This window comes from Puma concolor, chromosome B4 (assembly GCF_028749965.1).
Source record: "Puma concolor isolate L17-30 chromosome B4, mPumCon1.1.hap2, whole genome shotgun sequence".
In the NCBI taxonomy this organism is placed as follows: domain Eukaryota; kingdom Metazoa; phylum Chordata; class Mammalia; order Carnivora; family Felidae; genus Puma; species Puma concolor.
This window is the reverse complement of record NC_141673.1, coordinates 42,314,039-42,332,176: the sequence shown is the minus strand read 5'-3', so window position 1 is coordinate 42,332,176 and position 18,138 is coordinate 42,314,039. Positions and strand designations below refer to the sequence as shown.

The window sequence follows — 18,138 nt, the reverse complement described above, 5'->3', positions numbered from 1 at the left end:
GTTTAAAACACATAAAGCACTTTCATAAAGATTATCTCATTTTCTTGGGCATCCCTACAATTCCACTTAAATTGTAGAAAAGTACCATCATTCGTTAACTCATTCCCTTGTTCATTCACAGAGCACATATTTATATATGTAGATATTATATGCCAGACAAAATACTAGGCAGTAAGTAACAAAGGCATAAAAAAAAAAATAGTTCCTCCCAAAGCTTATTGTCCAGTGTAGGGAAACAGATGAGTAAATAGGCAATTCTGACTCAGAGTGTAACAATTTGTCTAGGAACATACTGAACCCAAGTCAATTATACTGAAAAATTGGAAACAACCTAACTATCTTAACAATAGGAAGATGTCAAATTACTACACAGCTGCTTGATGAAATGTTTTGTAACCATTGAAAGTCATTTTGGGTGAGGACACATTTGAGGATATATTAATAGACACATATTTCTTTTATAATGAGATAAAAAAATTGTAATGTGAAAAACAGGATTGCTATAAATATGCCAAGGTACTGGCTAGCACCTAGTGATGGAAATTTTTATCTTCATCAACATCTTAATTCTTTTAATTTTAATTTTTTCTTTTGAAAGAGAAAGAGTGCATGTGAGAGAGAGCAGGGAAGGGTCAGACAGAGAGGGAGAGGGAAAGAGAGAATCTCAAAAAGGCTCTACACTGCCAGTGCAGAGCCTGACACGGGGCTCAAGCTCATGAACCACGAGACCATGACCTGAGCCAAAAGTCAGATGCTTAACCCACTGAGCTACTCAGGTGCCCCTATCTTCATATACATTTTAAATTGAAATATATTTTCTAATGAAATTTTAATTTTATTGTTTTTTGAAATTTTAATTTTAAAATGTGCCTTTATAATTCTTCTATTAATAGGTTATCTATAAGTATTTTTTGTTTTACTATCTAATATTTAAAACAGTTTTCAAATATATACCTGTATTTATATAACTGTTTACAGTGCTTTCATACATTATTTCACTTCATCTCAAAAATATCCTGTGAGGTAAGCATTGTTACACCCCCTTTACAGAGGGAAACTGAGGCTCAGTGACGTTCAAGAACATAACCAACATCAGAGTTAGTGAGTGGCAGATTTAGAACTCCAATTTAGGCTTTTTTTTCTTTCTTTTTTTTCTTCCAAATCCGGAGTTTCTTGCATTTCACATTGGTACCTCACTGGTTGTATTTACATCCCAATGGACCCAGACATTTCAATCAAACAGGGGTGTTTGAACTAGCATAGTGTAACCACTCATGTTCTTAAATTTATTTTCACTGTTGCTTCTTAGAATTAATTACTGAAATAAAATCAAATACTTAATAAGTATAATACTTGTAAGTATAAAATGTAGAAGGACCGTATCAGTGAGTCCAACTCATCTATGCTTTATTTATGTATTTTAAAGTATTTTTAGTATGTATGTTTATTTTCCTGATTATAAAAGTAACAACTGTTCATGTAGAATTTTTTATACCTGGGATTATTCTGTCACATCTGTTAAAAAAAACTTTTTCCTCCTCAGTGTGGTGGGTCTGCCATATAGTTTTTTTCAAATTTAATGTTTTATCAAAATAATGCATGGATGAAGATTAAAATAATAAGATGTCATGATTAAAATTGTAGTGAAAAAGCAGTCATTTTTCTATTCCTCCTAGTCCAATTCCCACTCTCCAAAAGATAACTTCTGCAATTTTTTAGCTGTATGGGGGTGTATACCTTGATAATCTGAAATAATACGTGAATTCCACTCCTTTCTGTCATTGTTGTTTTTAATTGCAGTATTAGCTTTTATATGCTGATTTCTGTTGCGGCCCTTCCTCTCTCTCTCCTCTGGCATTCCCTCCTCTATAGAGGAGGAGTGACTTAACTGGCTAGTAAGGAGGCCTGCCTCAGCCCACTCTTCTTTCTCTTATGTGCACCTGCCTGAGGCAGGGTGCCTTCTGCTTCCATTCTGTGAACATACTGAGGCAGAGTCTGCCCTCTGTGTGTGAGGCCAGTGATAGAGTGGCTAAGTAGACCCAACTCACAGCTGAAATATTAGGAAGCTCACCCTTCATGGTTCAGTCCAGCGGATGTCTGACAGAAGCTGTTAGCACCCCACCCCTACGCAACACCCGTCTCTAAGCTTACCTGCCTATGGCTGTGGCGATGGCTTCCATCTGGCTGACCCCTCTGCATCTTTGCTTTTCCACAGAAGGGCTTTCTCTGGCCCCACAGGTGCACTTAGTGCTACTGGAAACAGAACTGCAGAGCAGTCAACACCATCTTCAGCTAGGGGGACCAGCTTCCCCATTCCCTGGTAGGACAATTCTAAGATGGGTTCCACACAGTTTCTCAGAAGTTTCCCTGGGGGATTGAGTTCCCTGACCCATGTTTTACTGGCTTTTCTCCCTTCCCTGTCTCTTTCCCACATCCTCACTCTACTTCCTAGGATCACTTCCCCCCCAAATCTTCCAGAACCCAAATCTTGTCTCTCAATAGGAAAGTTGATATTTTTATCTTAGTATGTCTGACTCTTACGTCCATCTCTCAATTCATTCTGAGCAACCTCTTATTATGAAAGATGAAGGTTGAAGCCTACCTCATCACTTTCTCCTCCCCACCACACACATGCTTTTCCAATTCCCATGCTTCAAATATAGTTTTATAACCTGTATTAGGTTAAATTAGTATTTATTAGTAATGACTTAATTAACATTAGATTAGATGATTACATTATTATGGCCATACATATAAATCTGATCTTATCTACATACATACTAGATTACAGTGTCTTTCTGCCACAACTTTTGTTTGTAAAACTCCTCTGACCTGGTCAAACACACTGATAATCAGTCCCAATTTTCTTTGGTGACATTGCTCCTGCCTCCTATTTCAGCTTGGACTGATTGCTGTTGGACCTATGCAGACTTAATTTGTCAGAAGGATTGTTTCAGTTTAAACTCACCCATGCTATAGGAACCATACCACTGCAACCATTGATGACCTCTCTCTGTCTTCCTCTCTCTCTCTCTCTTGTTTTTAATTCACAAATTAAAAAAAAATGCACTAATTAGATACAACAATTTTTTGGGTGTTTATCAGCCATTACTACATCTTATTTTAGAAAATATCTTTCATGGGCGCCTGGGTGTCTCAGTCAGTTAAGTGTCTGATTCTTGGTTTTGGCTTAGGTCATGATCTCACAGTTTGTGAATTAGAGTCCCATGTTGGGCCCTGCACTGGCAGTGCAGAGAAATTCTCTCTCTCCCTCTCTCTGCCACTACCCTGCTCATGCTCTCTTTCAAAATAAATAAACTTAAAAAAATAGAAAATATCTTTCATAGTTTTTTTAGTAAGCAAGAAATTAAAAATAAATCAGAATACTAAAATGTTTCTCTGGCTCACAGAGAAGGTTTTCTTCTTAATTGTATTTATTTAAAGACTTCTAAAGCTTTGCAAACTGAAGTCAAAATGATACATAACAACACAAAAATTCTCCAATTCCGCCAACCTAAGATTTTCTCTTTTTCTTCTGGCAGATTCTAGTATTTATAGTCTACATTTCTTTTAAAGAAGAGAATAAATTCCCATGAAATGCTTCTTACTATAATCATTACTACCAGATATCTTACAACATTTCTGTACTTCCGTGCTGCCAACAGAGGTATAAGGTCAAGTCCAGTATTTATTGATGAAGCAATCCTTTAGCAAAGCAGCCATAGGCACCTTAAGTATGAGGGAACAAGTGCTTGACTTGAGCTAACAAAAATCACCTGCATAACTATGGCAGTTATTTTTGAATTATGAAGACCTGATCAGAAGGTTAAGGAACAGCTGGAGACACTAAAAGGCTCTTTCTAGGAAAATATTGTTCACAGGTGTATGCGTTGCTAGTTCTCCAAAACAGTGAGCAATCTGAAGTTGATAACTGGGGTCCAAATTTTCCCCCCAGTGACTTGGCCTAGTGGTTTCCCGCTTCTTAGAAGATCCTAAAGGTGGGTGTTGTAGGGTATGAGTTAGCTGTCACTGACACACAGCCTCTGTTCAGCTCATTACCCCAGGGATGATTCAGCCGGACTCAGCTTGATCCCACTGAAGGGTAATGGCTGTGACCGCATTTGTGAAATTGACCCCCAGAAGAGACTTCTTGCTAAAAGTAACTTTTCTTGGCACTAAGCAGCACAGAGGATGGTGATCAGGAGATAAAACAGAACTGTCTGAAAGGATTTAAAGACAGAGAGAATATCAGGGAAAGTAGCCTGGGGTACATTTTTATAAGTGGATAGAAGACTCTAGTGTGTAAGATGTAAACCAAGTATTCCAACAGTATTTGCCAGTGGCCTGTCTGGGTTGTTGAGAAATGTCCCTGATAGCTGAATATAGAGGTTTAAGAACTTGAGCTCTGGAATCTGACAGACATGGATTGAATTCCAGTTCTACCACATACCAGGGACAGGCCCTCTGGTAGTTTGCTCAACCACTATGTTTCAGTCACTCATACAAAGATATTAAAACCTCATAGAGTTGTTTTTTTTTTTTTTTTAACGTTTATTTATTTTTGAGACAGAGAGAGACAGAGCATGAATGGGGGAGGGTCAGAGAGAGAGGGAGACACAGAATCCGAAACAGGCTCCAGGCTCTGAGGGGTCAGCACAGAGCCCGACGCGGGGCTCGAACTCACGGACCGCGAGATCATGACCTGAGCCGAAGTCAGACGCTTAACCGACTGAGCCACCCAGGCGCCCCAAAACCTCATAGAATTTGTATGAGGATCAAATGAGAGAACGCATGTGAATGTTAAAACACTGCTTTCTTTGCAAGTACAATAGTAACACCCTGCTTTGCTAGCAGTTTATATCCATTTATCAAGATTGTCATATAATTACTTAAAACTATAGCCTTTTAAATACCAAGAGAGACATGTGAGTGACTCAAATAACTTCTCCAGAGAAAGACAGAAATAAATATTTTGTTTGTCTCTTTGAAATAGCAAGTCTTAAATCTCAGCTTGTGAATCATCATTCTGGAGTCCAGCGTAGGACAGAGAAACCGGGCTTAGCAACAATCACAGTGGCACTTTACAAAGCTTCCCTGAGAGTGGGTGGTTCTTGTTTCTTCCCGGAGTACATTGTCAGTGACCAACCAGGAACAAAAAGTCTTCAGAGATTATAAATAATAATATTAATGACTAAAAGAAACAGGTGACAGAGGCAAAACAAGTTGGTTCTGAAACAAACTGACAGGGATGGATCCTGAAAAGTCTTGTACTTACAAGGAAGATATGGTGGGTGGGCAAAAAGGGGGGAAATCTACAAATGAAATCGTAAGGTTCTTTTAAATGATTATTGTTTGTGTTGCAGAGGGATTTAGGTAAAGCTGATAGATTTGTTGCTGATCTCCCTCAAAGTCAGATAGGAGACCTGCCCAGATTTTTTGCTTTGTCTCGGAGTCATTTGTTTTTGTTTCCAACAGCCTTGACAGAAGTAGGAGTGGAGGAATAAGAATCAAGAAGTGAGGAGCTCTTTCCTACTTAGATATTAGCATGTAAAGTAAATTAAAGTTAGGATGACAGAGATCTTTAGCACAGAACATTTATGAACTGTACAGTGACGAAAAAAACTGTAGGCCTCGTTTGAATTTTTATGTCTCAAACAACCCTAGTTTTATTAAGACAATATTTTACCCTCAACAGTAATTGTCTTGTTGAGAAGAGAAATCTTGCAAATGTATAAAACAAATTGCTAGCACCGTGTCTGACTGCAGCATAGCATACATAGTAGTTACCAACTTGGAACCTGGAGTCAGACTGCCTGGTTCAAGTCCAATTACTGGTTGTGTAACTTTTGGCAAGCTGTTCAACATCCTAGCGTTTCTGTTTTCTCATCTGTAAAATGGGGATGATAATATCATCTACCTCATAGAGTTGCTCTGAAGATGAAATGAGTTTATACATGTAAAGTACCTAGAATATTATTATCCATGATAGTCTGGTATATGCACTTGGTATTTATTATTTTTTAAAGTCCTCATAACAATCCTATAAGTAGGTATTATTAACTCCATTTTTCAGTTGGAAACTACTAACCTTCGGGGCCTGAAAGACCTTGATTTGAATTCAACCTCTTAGATGTTTGGCCTGGCCAAGATATTTAAAAGTCCCTGAGCTAATATTCAGGGGATACTGCCTACGTCCCAGTATTCTGTTAGAATTGCATGAGTTGTTGAAGGTGAAGTGCCGTGCCTGGCAAATGTTACCAGGCCTGCTGCATTCCACATGTCTAGAAAACATTGTTCTTGTTACATTTTATTTCATTTCTAATACAGAAATCCTTAATCACATTCAACCTTATTTGAAGTTTTTAGCGATGAAAAATTCATTACTTTATGTGGTCTACTGTTTTTGAGGATTTTTTAATTTTGGGGAGATTCTCCATTATGTTAACTGAAATTTGACTTAATTTTTTTTGCCTGTTATATAATCTTAGTATTTATTTCTAAAGTATTCATCAGAAATGAAACATACTGTTACCCAAATGTTTTTACTGGTAGATGTGGGCTTTTTTAAAAAAAAAGTTCCAGTGTGGTTAACATACAGTGTTATATTAGTTTCAGGCAAAAATCTGTCTTTCTTATAACATGAACCCACTGAGCCTGGTTCTGCTCTTTTGAATGGCACAGAATAAGTCTAGTACAGGGTCCTTATAGTTCTTACACAGGATGGGTGAAAGGAAGGCATGAGCCAGGGATAACTATGCATACATTTCAGGGTCTGTACACCTAGATAGGGAAAAAAAATGACATCTTTATTTTAATTTATCTCTAATTAAATTCATATTTCCTTCAATTATGAATGAAAGCAATGAACAAAAGTCTTTTTTTTTTTTTATCTCTGGTCTTGTCTTCTTTCTTTCTTTCTTTCTTTCTTTCTTTCTTTCTTTCTTCCTTTCTTTCAGAGAGAGCATGAGTGAGCAAGGGGTAGAGAGAAAGAGAGTGCAGACCCCAAGCCGGGCTCAGGCTCACCCAAAGCGGGGCTTGGGCTAACATATCTGTACTTTATTGACACTTACCAAGAGAGGCCCTTTTTTTTTTTTAATGTAGCCTATCACTGAGTTTCATAATAGTCATTCAGTTCTATAATGGTCACAAGACCAGTGTAAGGGAAATGTCAAGATGTTTTAAGTGGAACCATATTATAACATGGTTTAGTATAAAGAAAACTCTGTGTGTGTGTTTGTGTGTGTGTGTGTGTATGTGTGTGTGTTATTGGTCAAACCACAGTCTGAAAAATTACCCCATAAAATAAAACCCCTTTATTTAACTGATTATGGTGTTAAGCATCTTTTTACATAATACCAAAAAGACTTTTATGGAATTAAAATCAATTTTCCTGTCTATATTAGTATGTGAACTTTCAACCACATAAATTAAAATTACTTTTATGTGTATTTGGAAATGGAAAGAGGTCGTTAAAATTGAAGCAGCCATGGCTTTCACCTTCAGAATATTTAATATTCCAATTAAAATGTAAATTAGGACTAGTTTGAAAACTGAAGTTTCTTCCTTAAAAATCATTTTTTTTTGAATTTGAGTACTTGAATAAAATGGAAAATATACTTCACACTTAAAGCGATTTCTTCTTAAGGTTCACAGAGATTTACAAGTGTGAAATAATGTGCGAAAGCATTAGCTCTTGTTATTCATGACAATTCAGTTAAGGAAAGGTAAAAGAATAGTCTTCAGGACATCTCTTTTTAAAAATAAAGTTCTTTAACTATTGATATTGTGAGTTGCAGTTAAGTGCCATATGTTGGGGTTAAGTTTTTAATCTTTCTTGTAATGCAGGTAAGCCCCAAGGAGCATGTAGGCCAAGGAAAAGTGGCTCAGAGGAGATGTGTAACAGTGACAGGGGAGCAATAAGATGTGAAGCTAGTCAGAGAGGAAATGCCCAGGCAACTGGAGCCCCTCCCAAATTCCTCTAAGACTTAATACCTCATGTCCAGAACAATCCCAAATCCTGTGAGAACACACCTAGGACTACCATTTGCTTAAGGGCTAACTCCTGTGCCTCTTAAAGACGGGTACTGGATGCTGTGAAATATGTAAATGGAATGATGACAAGAAAGTGTCATTTCCTGAAGTGTGAATATGCCCTAGGCATTCTAAAAATTTAACAAATGATAACTCTCCAGCAGAACATTTCTTTAAGACTCATACTCTTTTAAACCATTTTATCCCTTGTTGTTTTGCCACCAGGCACCCACCAGAGGAAGGAAAAGAAAAAAAAAAAAAAACAAACAAACCCTGAAGTGTTATTCAAATAATATTCAATAACCATTAGCAGAAATCATAGTTCTAAAATATCAGTGTGATGTTAGATATTCCAGAGGCACATGAAAGTGTAATGTGAATATCAAACTTTGTCAAAATTTGGAGTTTTAGTAATAACTACAAACATTGTTAATTGAAGTAGATAAAAAAACAGCACCAGAAACCACCCCCCCTTTTTGTAGGTCAGTGTTCACTGCTGAGTGTGCTGTAATTATGTACACTAAATGAGCTACAGCTTGAGCTAATAATACCATACTGAGTATTAGAAAGCTGTAATTATGCAACTACATAATGTATGCTTGGCAAGATTTTCAGTATTGGAGAATCCACTGTCAAATAGCATCTGGCAGAGTTAAAAGTCCAAGTTGGAGGTTAGAATAATTGGTCTAGACTGAACTAATTCAGGGTATTGTGGCTCAAGCAGAGTAAGTCATATGCCTATTAGACAACCCAGTGATAGTGAATACATCTAGAAATAGTTCAAAGTCTTAAGTCATATAATCAAATCACTTGAAAACACAAAGCATTTCCAAGATTGAACACCTACTACACACCTATCCACCATGCTGAGTACAGGAAATTTTTAAAACAAACAAACAAACAAACAAAACAGGAGAGGAAGGGATAAGTTCTGACTGCCAAGTGCTCAAAATTATGACATAGGGTGAACTTGTGTTTTCATAGAGATATACACAAAGTACAGTGAGTTAGCAATACCATTGGTGGCTCTGCCGCCTTTAATGATGACCTACATTAAATCAGTACTGTTCTGTTTGAAAACGTTTCCATTAAATGTCATGTTCTCATGTCTTAGAATTATACAGGATCATCTTCATAAAGATGTTTCTGTTATGATTTTCTCCCTTCTTGCTAAGCCATTATATTTTACTTTGAGTCCTACTCTACTAAAGGCAGCTAAGATTATCCCATTGTTACAAATTTGTCTATCTGTCCCACTTAATGAATACATAGAAGTCTGTTCTCTTAAATAAGAACTAATCTTAGTGTTTCTTTTGTATGCCTTAGCACTGTATTTAATTTAGCTTACAAAAAGCTTTATGTAGAAATCCAAGTTATGCTGTTTAAAATACATATGCTTAGGGACACCTAGCTGGCTCAGTCAGTAGAGCATGTGACTCTTGATCTTAGGGTTGAGTTCAAGCCCCATGTTGGGCATAGAGCTTATTTTAAAAAAGGTTTTTGTTTTTGTTTTTGTTTTTTTCATTAAAATACATATGTTTAAGTTTTTCCAAGTGCTACACTTTTATTCTGGTAGAAACTACTTGTTGGCCAAATGATTTCTTGGATTTTTTAGGTGGTGAAGAAATTTTCAGTCCCAATTGATTTAATCATTTTCAGGAACTTGTTTCTAAAGGCTTCTAGTTTTGGGGCACCGGGGTGGCTTAGTCAGTTGAGCATCCGACTTCAGCTCAGGTCATGATCTTGTAGTCTGTGGGTTCAAGCCCCATGTTGGGCTCTGTGCTGGTGGCTCAGACCCTGGAGCTTGCTTCGGATTCTGTGTCTCCCTCTCTCTCTGACCCTCCCTCGCTCACACTCTATCTCTGTCTCTCAAAAATAAATAAACATTAAAAACATCTTAAAAATATTTAAAGTCATCTAGTTTTTTTCTTGTGACTATTTGGGGAAATTTTCAGATTCTATAGTCATATGTTTGCATGGAAACTTTGTCCAAGTTTGTTGCAATGGAGCATAATTTCATTTTGTAGATAGTGTTCAATTTAGAGAATGGTATATTTTGATGCAACTAATCTCTTAAAGCTCTTATTAAGCAATAAATTTGGATCATCAGGCAAATAGGATCACTTTGACATAGCCATTTTTGATAGTCATCATTCAGGAAACTACTGAAGAGATTTTTTTTCTTCCTCCAACCCATAGGACTAAATTTTTTCCTCCTTTTGAGTACTGGTGAGAATGTTCAGAATTATTAATAATGACTGTTCAAAGAAAGACATAGAATATTGACTACTGTTCCATTTGCCGAGATAAAGCAATACAAGTGGTTCTAATCTTTTGTAATAAGATACCTTTCTGAAATTCATAATTATAGAGGGCAAAAAGGACTGAGCATATGAATAAGGAAGCCAAAAGTAATTATAAGTATTTATGAGGCAGAATTGAATAAGTTGATCATTGCAAATGCAAAGCAGAAATTGCCTGTGCCATTAAACACACCAGCTGATTATTATATAGTGTGTTCCACAAAGGTTCAATTCTCTGTTCTTCCTGCTACATATAGGTTACTAGATTTGCTCCTTATCTGCTTCAGAGAAAGTATTTCTTTTTCTTTCCTCTTCTTTTTTTTCTTTCCTTCTTCTCCCCTCTCTCTTTTGTTTTTGGATTGTTTTATTTTGTTTTGTTTTTTGGTGTGGTGGCACAGGGAGGGGAGAGCATGAACACAGTTCCCTACTACCACAAATTATGCAGTCAAGTTTCCCTCATTTGAGGAAATCCCAAGAGTCAAGACATCTGGAATGCAATGGATGAGCCTCATCCTGGGAAAACTACCTTCGTGATCATGGTATCTCCCCTGCCATAGTATCTCCTCACTCTTCTTTTTTTTTTTTTTCCAGTTGAGATAATCCCGAGTAAGTTAACAGAAAGACTATAGATCTCATAAGAGATTTCATAAGAATGTCAGATATAAGATCTATTTACAAAAGTCAGTAGTGTTCCTCTGCATCAGCAATAGCCAACTAAAAATATAACAGATTCTGTGATGCCATTCCTAATAACAATTAAAACTATACACTATGAATTTAACTGAATAAATAATGCATATGATCTCTAAGAAAAGAAAATTTAACTTATTAAGGGCATAAAGGCCTTAAATAAATGGGAGTGCTATACCATGCTCAAGAAATGGATGCCATCAGTGTAAAATGTCAGTTCTCCAAAATTAATCTGTAAATTCAGTTCAACCCCAATGAAAATTCCAGTAAGACTTTATTTTTTTATTTATTATTTGTTTTGAGAGAGAGAGAGAGAGCACGCATGAGGAGGGGAGAGGAACAGAGAGAAAAGGAGAGAGAATCTCAAGCACGCTCCATGCTCAGTGCAGAATCTGATGTGGGACTCAATCCCATTACTCTGGGATCATGAACTGAGGCAAAATCAAGAGTTGGACACGCAATCTACTGAGTCACCCAGGTTCACCCCAGTAGGACTTGTAAAAAAATGAATTCAACACACTTATTTTGCTGGGTATAAGAAGACTAAGTATGTTAGGAATAATTAAAACAATTTTGAAAAAGGACCTGCGGGTGCTCAGGTATTATACAGCTGATATGTGCAGGTGGAGAAAGGATTGATGAAACATTTAATAGATAGTATTAGGAAAGTGTCATTTTATGGAGAAAAGTAATGCTGGATTCTTAACCTATAGCAGTGTTTCTCAACCCTTTTTCATATTGCCTACTTAAGAAACTTTTTTGAACTCCCCCCCCAATTTTCCATCTTTTCCAATGACATTTTAATACCACAAATATTATATATATGTGTGTGTATATATATACACACATACACACACATATATATGCATATATATATATACATATATATATGTGTGTGTGTGTGTGTGTGTGTATATATATATATATATATATATATATATATGTTTATGTCCCTTGGGAGAGTGAAATTTACTTGAATTAAAGTCGTAAATGGAAAATGTAAATCTGAAAAACTAATATAAAAGAAAAAACAGAAACGTAGATTATTTTTCTGACTTTGGGGTATGGGAAAACTTCTTAAACTAACTCCAGAAAGCACAAACTCTAAGATAAAAAAGAAATGGATGGAAAAGACATTAAAATTAAAGGCTTTGCTTCATCAAAAGATATAATAAGGAAAATTCATATACAGATTACAGATTGGAAAAGGATATGTGAAATAACTAAAGTCAACAAGGGATAAATATCTACAGTAAATAAGACATTTTGTTAATTGCAAGAAAATGATAAACCCAAGAGAAAAATGGGTAAAGGATATGAAAATGGCAGTCACATAAGTGAAATACTAATAACTAACATATGAAGTGATATTCAACTTCAGAAATAATCAGAAAATAGAGGTTAAGATTATTGAAGGAGAAGTCATGGAACCAAAAAGCTATGGTAGTAAAGGATCATCAATACACTGATTTCTTCAGAAATCTTCAGAAAATGAGAGAGAGTAACATAAAGTTTGTAAACAATTGCAACAAGAAAGAGTTATTTGATATTATAAGCTTCATAGAGGGGTGTTTGAGAAAGAAGAAAATTGCCTATAAGGAGGTTTGGGAGACAATCTCCAAGGGTTCTCTTAAATTTTGCATATCTCATGAGTGGACTGCATTTGTTCTATCTTTAAAAGGATGCTTGTATAGTGAACAGCTTTGGAAGATAGATAACAAAGGACAAGTTTGTTTACTGTTCATTATAATAAAAATAATGTCTCTCTATATGGCAAAGATCAGGCAGGCTTATTATCCATTTTAAAAGATTTGTGTTCCCTAAGCTCAGGGTTCCTCTCCTGTAATGCATCCCCATGTGTGCAGGTATTACCTGACTCTGTGTCACCCTACAGGAATTGGTCTTTGACAAACTGGTATAAGAAAAAACAGTGATGGGGCACTGGGTGGCCCAGTCGGTTAAATGTCCGGCTTTGGCTCAGGTCATGATCTCACGGTTCACAAGTTCGAGCCCCACGCCAGGCTCTGGGCTGACAGGTCAGAGCCTGAAGCCTGCTTCGGATTCTGTGTGTCTCTCTCTCTCTGCCCCCCCCCCTTCACTCTCTCTCTCTCTCTCTCTCTCTCTCAAAAATAAATAAAACGTTAAAAAAAAAAAGAATAAACAGTGATACTCTGGCAGTTGCTATTGCTGTGAATAATAAACTGTTCTTTGTCCCTGACCTAGGAGTCTCGTGTCTTCTGCCAACATCTGTCAAACTATGCCAAGGTAGCTTTTAGCTTGCAAGTGGGGTAAAATCTCAGTCTCTTACAATTCTTTTTTTTTTTTTTTTTAGTTTATTTTTGAGGGTGTGTGCAGAGAATCTGAAGCGGGCTCTGCACTGACAGCAGAGAGCCTGATGTGGGGCTTGAACTCATGAACCATGAGATCATGACCTGAGCCAAAATCAGTGTTCAACCAACTGAGCCACCTAGGTGTCCCTCAGTCCATTACAGTTCTTGACATGAACATTCTTAGGCACCTCCAAGCCCAGTGGAGCATGGTATATGGGCCAGAAAAAAAACCTCACAAGTATTTGACTCTGTTGGTCTATCTATAGGCAGATTGTGGTGAATGTGGTAAGGTAAGGAGTGGGAATCTTTTCAGATGCACAGGGCTCTGGGAATGTGAAAATGAGGGACATTACTTTTCATTACTGGAGCACAGTATGTTCCTTTGGACATATTCGAATATTGACAATGAAGCTGTAAAAGTCAGGAGAAAGTGGGTCTTACCTAAATCATGTTGAAGTTCTTTCACATAGTTACTATACATAGTTTGGAATTTACGAATTACAAATACAGACACAAAATAATACTATATGTTTTACGATGATATAAACATAGTTAAGGACGTGTATCGTTTATACACTAGGGTGGGTCCTTGTGATGGAGAGGGGAACAAGAGTGGGAATCAAGGATTAAAGAAGAAAATCAAACAAAACCAAATAAAAGGGAGCCCTTGCCCAGACTGATAACAGCACTGTGCCATCAGTAAATAAGTTCTCTCTTAGGTTCAAATCAAAAACAACAAAGTATAGGTTTGATTACATTCCAGCAAGCAACCTGAAATGGTCTGAAACATGTAACTTCCAACTTCAATTTGACTTGTTTTCATTCATTTTTTTTTTTTTTAGCTCTGTTGCCCTTTTATGATGTTACCTTAAATGCTCAAAGTCTGACTCTCTGCTCTCTCGAAAGGCTTTTTTATCAAACATATCCCTCATTTTCACAAATGCTTATTGTCTCAGGGTAGGATCCTCCTGGTCTTTGAGGGCCCAACCTGCCTCAGCCCACATGGCTGGCACTGTGCCAGGCTATAGAGGACCTATAAGTGGAACCACTCAGTAGATGGAAAGTATCCTGGGTGAGCAAAGGTCACAGAATTGGTTGCGGATATAAACACTTCCTGGGGATATTGTGAGCAAGTCTTTCTGGAACAAGGCAGTGGTGGTGGTGGGTGGTAGGAAATAATTGATGTGTGGGAGACATAGGATTGAGGAATAAGGAGAGGAGCATAAAATAATGAGAGAGGAGTGAAGGAGGTGATTATGAAAGAAACTACAACTTGTTCTCATTACATTTGGTCAGAGTTCAGCATGTGATCTGTGAGTTTCATTGAGGGTAGGAAGCCAGCCACACTTGAATGACCTCAGGGCAACGGAAGGACAGGAACTAGAACATTTGACTTCAGCCTTTTGGAGTTGGACCAATGGATATTTACGTGGTTGACACGTGGCTGTGGAAATGATGAATGCTAAAAGGGAGATTTTTCTCTCATTTCACAATTGAAAGACTTAAAATATTAGAAATTTGATAGTTTATAAAAGAGATCCTGACAATTTCATATGCCAGCTACTGACTTATTATGGTTATTTAGATATTAAACTCATTATTTTGTGCCAAGAGCATTTGTAAGGTATGATAAATAAGAAAATAACACTGACCGTTTCCTTGGAATGACTATTTTTATATACAGCACACACCAAAGTGATTATTCCATTATTTTAGTTAGATAGAAATTTATTTCTCCCTCACAGAATTTCATGGTTTAGAGGTGAGCAGTCCAGAGGTGTTGTGATGACTGTGTTGTCAGGTCCCAGGATCCTTTTAGCTGTTTTTTTCTACCATGTCTAGAGGGGGGCCTTTGTCTTTAAGGGTGGAGATGGTTCATCACCAAATCCGTGATCCAAGATGCAGGATGTGGAGGAAGGAAGATATTCTCCTTCTGTTTCCTGGCACAGACTGGGAGTTACACTCAACACTTCACTCACAACCCAGTGGCGGGAACTACAGTATTTACTGGTTGTTTTAGGTGCGCCTAAGATTTTTATTACTCTTGAAGAGGAGGGAAATAGTGTTTGTGATAGCTGCTAGTCTTAGCCATGGTGTAGGATATTCACAAAAATATTTGATCTCAGTTTTTGGGGGGCGGGGGGTGGGGGCTGAGCTTACTCTGACAACGATGAAGGCTATGAAGAGTTCAGTTCAAATGTCTGATATAATCCCTGTTCCTGTAAGTTCCGTCAAGAGCCTATAGCCTCACCAAGAGAGACAGGAATATAAACCAATTATTTAAATATAAAATAAAATTTTAAATTAAGTATACACAAAATACAATAGAAAACAAGCATGGAGAATTGATCCAGATCTGAGCTCTTTGAAGATTTTTTCATGGAACACCAGTGATGAACCAAGTCTCTCAAAAAAATAAACATATAAAGAGCTACAGAAATTAAATGTTAAAACAACTTTTCAACAATACTCCATAACATGTTTGTGATAGCTGCTAGTCATAGCCATGTGTAGGATATTCACAAAAATATATGATCTCAGTTTTTTGGGGGGCGGGGCTTACTCTGACAACAATGAAGGCTATGAAGAGTTAACTGTAGTTTAATTCCTTCAGTGGAGTGCTAAAATTATCAGTAGTCCTGGCAGTGTTCTCAGTGACATCTTCCATGGGTCAGCAGCACCCCAAAAACAAACAGCACATTCCACTTTTGCTACTCCTGGTGCCAAAGCACTTCAGGAGCTAGGCTTGGGCAACATGGCTCTCCATCTGTCCTTTGAAAGAAAAACCATCAAGAGTCTGTTCTCTTGGTTATTCCCTGCAAAGTAAAACCACACTTAGGAAAAGAATCAATTGTCTTCTTGGTTTCACTGGCTCTTGTTCCCATCTGCTAATACAAGATCTCAGTGTTCTGTAAAGGATCCTCTCAAACCAAGTATTTATGAAGGTCCCCAGGGTGTCACTCCAAACAAGGCTGTTCAGTTAACCTACAGAAACAGCCATTTTCGTTCCATCCTCTCACCTCTACTCATCATGTCAACCTCCTTCTCTAGATGGAACCAGTCTGTGAGACCCTGCTCTCACTTACACTGGCTATGCCTGCTGGGCAATACAGATTCCTTACACTTGATGCTTCTTATAGAGCAAAGCCCTGTAGGTGCCAGTGATGTGTGCAAATTGTCTCTCCTTTTAGACGTTTGCCAAGACAGTTCTGGTGTCTCACCAAATTTTTGTGAACAAGCAATTTTTACTTAGAAGTTTTCTCAACTAGCCATCCCTACATCCTATATGGAATGTGAGTCTTTGGGGCCTGATCTGACGGCAAGACTGGGTTGAAGACACTAAGTAGTACTCAGAATTGCCTCTTCCCTCCTAGAGCTGTAATGTCTATTCTCTTTTCTCTGGGAATGATTCTCCCCAGAGCACTCCTCTTGCAAATTCTTGAAGCTCCACCTTTGTTGCTCACCAGGAGAGCCCTGAAAAGTCTGAATTCCACTTGAGTTCAAAGTGCGGCACCTTCCAACAGCAAGTCAAGGAAGGAGGAGGCACATACTAAACTACACTCCCTATTTCCTGACATTGACTGTGAGCCACAACTCCTCCCCCAACCTAGCTGTAAATAGCAAATTTCATTGGAAACCTTGAAGCCCATCTCTTTGCTATTTGGGCACAGAACAGTCATCTAGAGATGTGCAATAAAGATTTAAATAGTGCAATAAAGATTTAAGAACTAGCTCCTGATGTGTTTTCCCTTTGCCAAATGCCATTTTGTAAAAGAGAAGGATGGTGTGATGTGTGGACACTTCCTGTCGGACAGGAAAGGGAAATAGCCTTTCCTGTATTAGATGAGAGGGAAAAAAAAGGAAGCAAAGGTTACACTGTTGGATGGGAGAATGCAAGCACCAGGAGAGAAAACCAAGTTTCCTTATGTGAGCCAACAAAGGCCAGGAGGCAAGAAACAGGAGACTTCAAAAGCCCTTCTTTTTCATGCTAATAGACCCTTTGGGTGGGTGGTGCTGGTGGAGGTAGCTTTCTGCAGAGATAATTACTGTTTGTTTTGTTTTAGTAATCTCTGTGTCCTGTAGTGGAGCTTGAACTTGTGATCCTGAGATCAAGAGTCACCCGCTCTATAGCTCTACCGCCTGAGCAAACCAGGTGCCCCTTTTGTCTTTGATTCCAGCCAAAGCTGTTGGTATCTGGCTCTTGACAGCAGTTTAGCCTATTATCCCTGGAATTAATCTGAGTGATGCAAAGATAGAGTAAATCCACATTGGTTTAACAACATGGATTCATGACTTTTACCAGCAGCATAAGTCATGCTGGCAAGTAAAAATTTCTTCACTTCTTAGGTGATTTTAGAAGTGAGTTACTCAGAGAGCATCAGGTCTAACTCCCAGGGGTAGCCTATTAACGTTGTGCCGAATGGCAACAGATGCCCGCAGCGAATTGCAAACAGTGACTATGCAATCAGCTGTGCACTTTTAGAGCCCAGCTTCTGTGACCATTTAACCATTTACACTTCTGCCACATTTTTTTTCCAAGGAGATACTCCGTGTTTCACTTAGTTGGTCAAGACAACAAGGACCCTTAGCTGGAAAGAAAATAATGATTTAATAGTTTGTCTTATTCCTAGTGAGGGAGAAAAACATTGTATTAGTGAATTCAGCATTTAGAGCTGAATACGTAATTCCTGTCATGGCAACAAAGAACAATAAAAGCAATTCTACCTGTTCTGAAGCCTTGCTTTCCCCCCAACCCCTCCCTGAGGATTATCCTGAGGATTATC

At 37.7% G+C, this 18,138-nt stretch overlaps 1 long non-coding RNA gene and 1 other non-coding gene across 6 annotated transcripts in view; one reads left to right on the top strand and one right to left on the bottom strand.

Moving 5' to 3' along the window:
* LOC147579027 (uncharacterized) overlaps nucleotides 1-18,138 on the top strand; it is a 166,505-nt gene that overhangs the window by 61,995 nt on the left and 86,372 nt on the right. The window lies entirely within an intron of this gene.
* LOC112863974 (U1 spliceosomal RNA) lies at nucleotides 10,734-10,894 on the bottom strand. Its single transcript, XR_003223920.2, has one exon. It is a non-coding gene; the product is annotated as a U1 spliceosomal RNA (small nuclear RNA).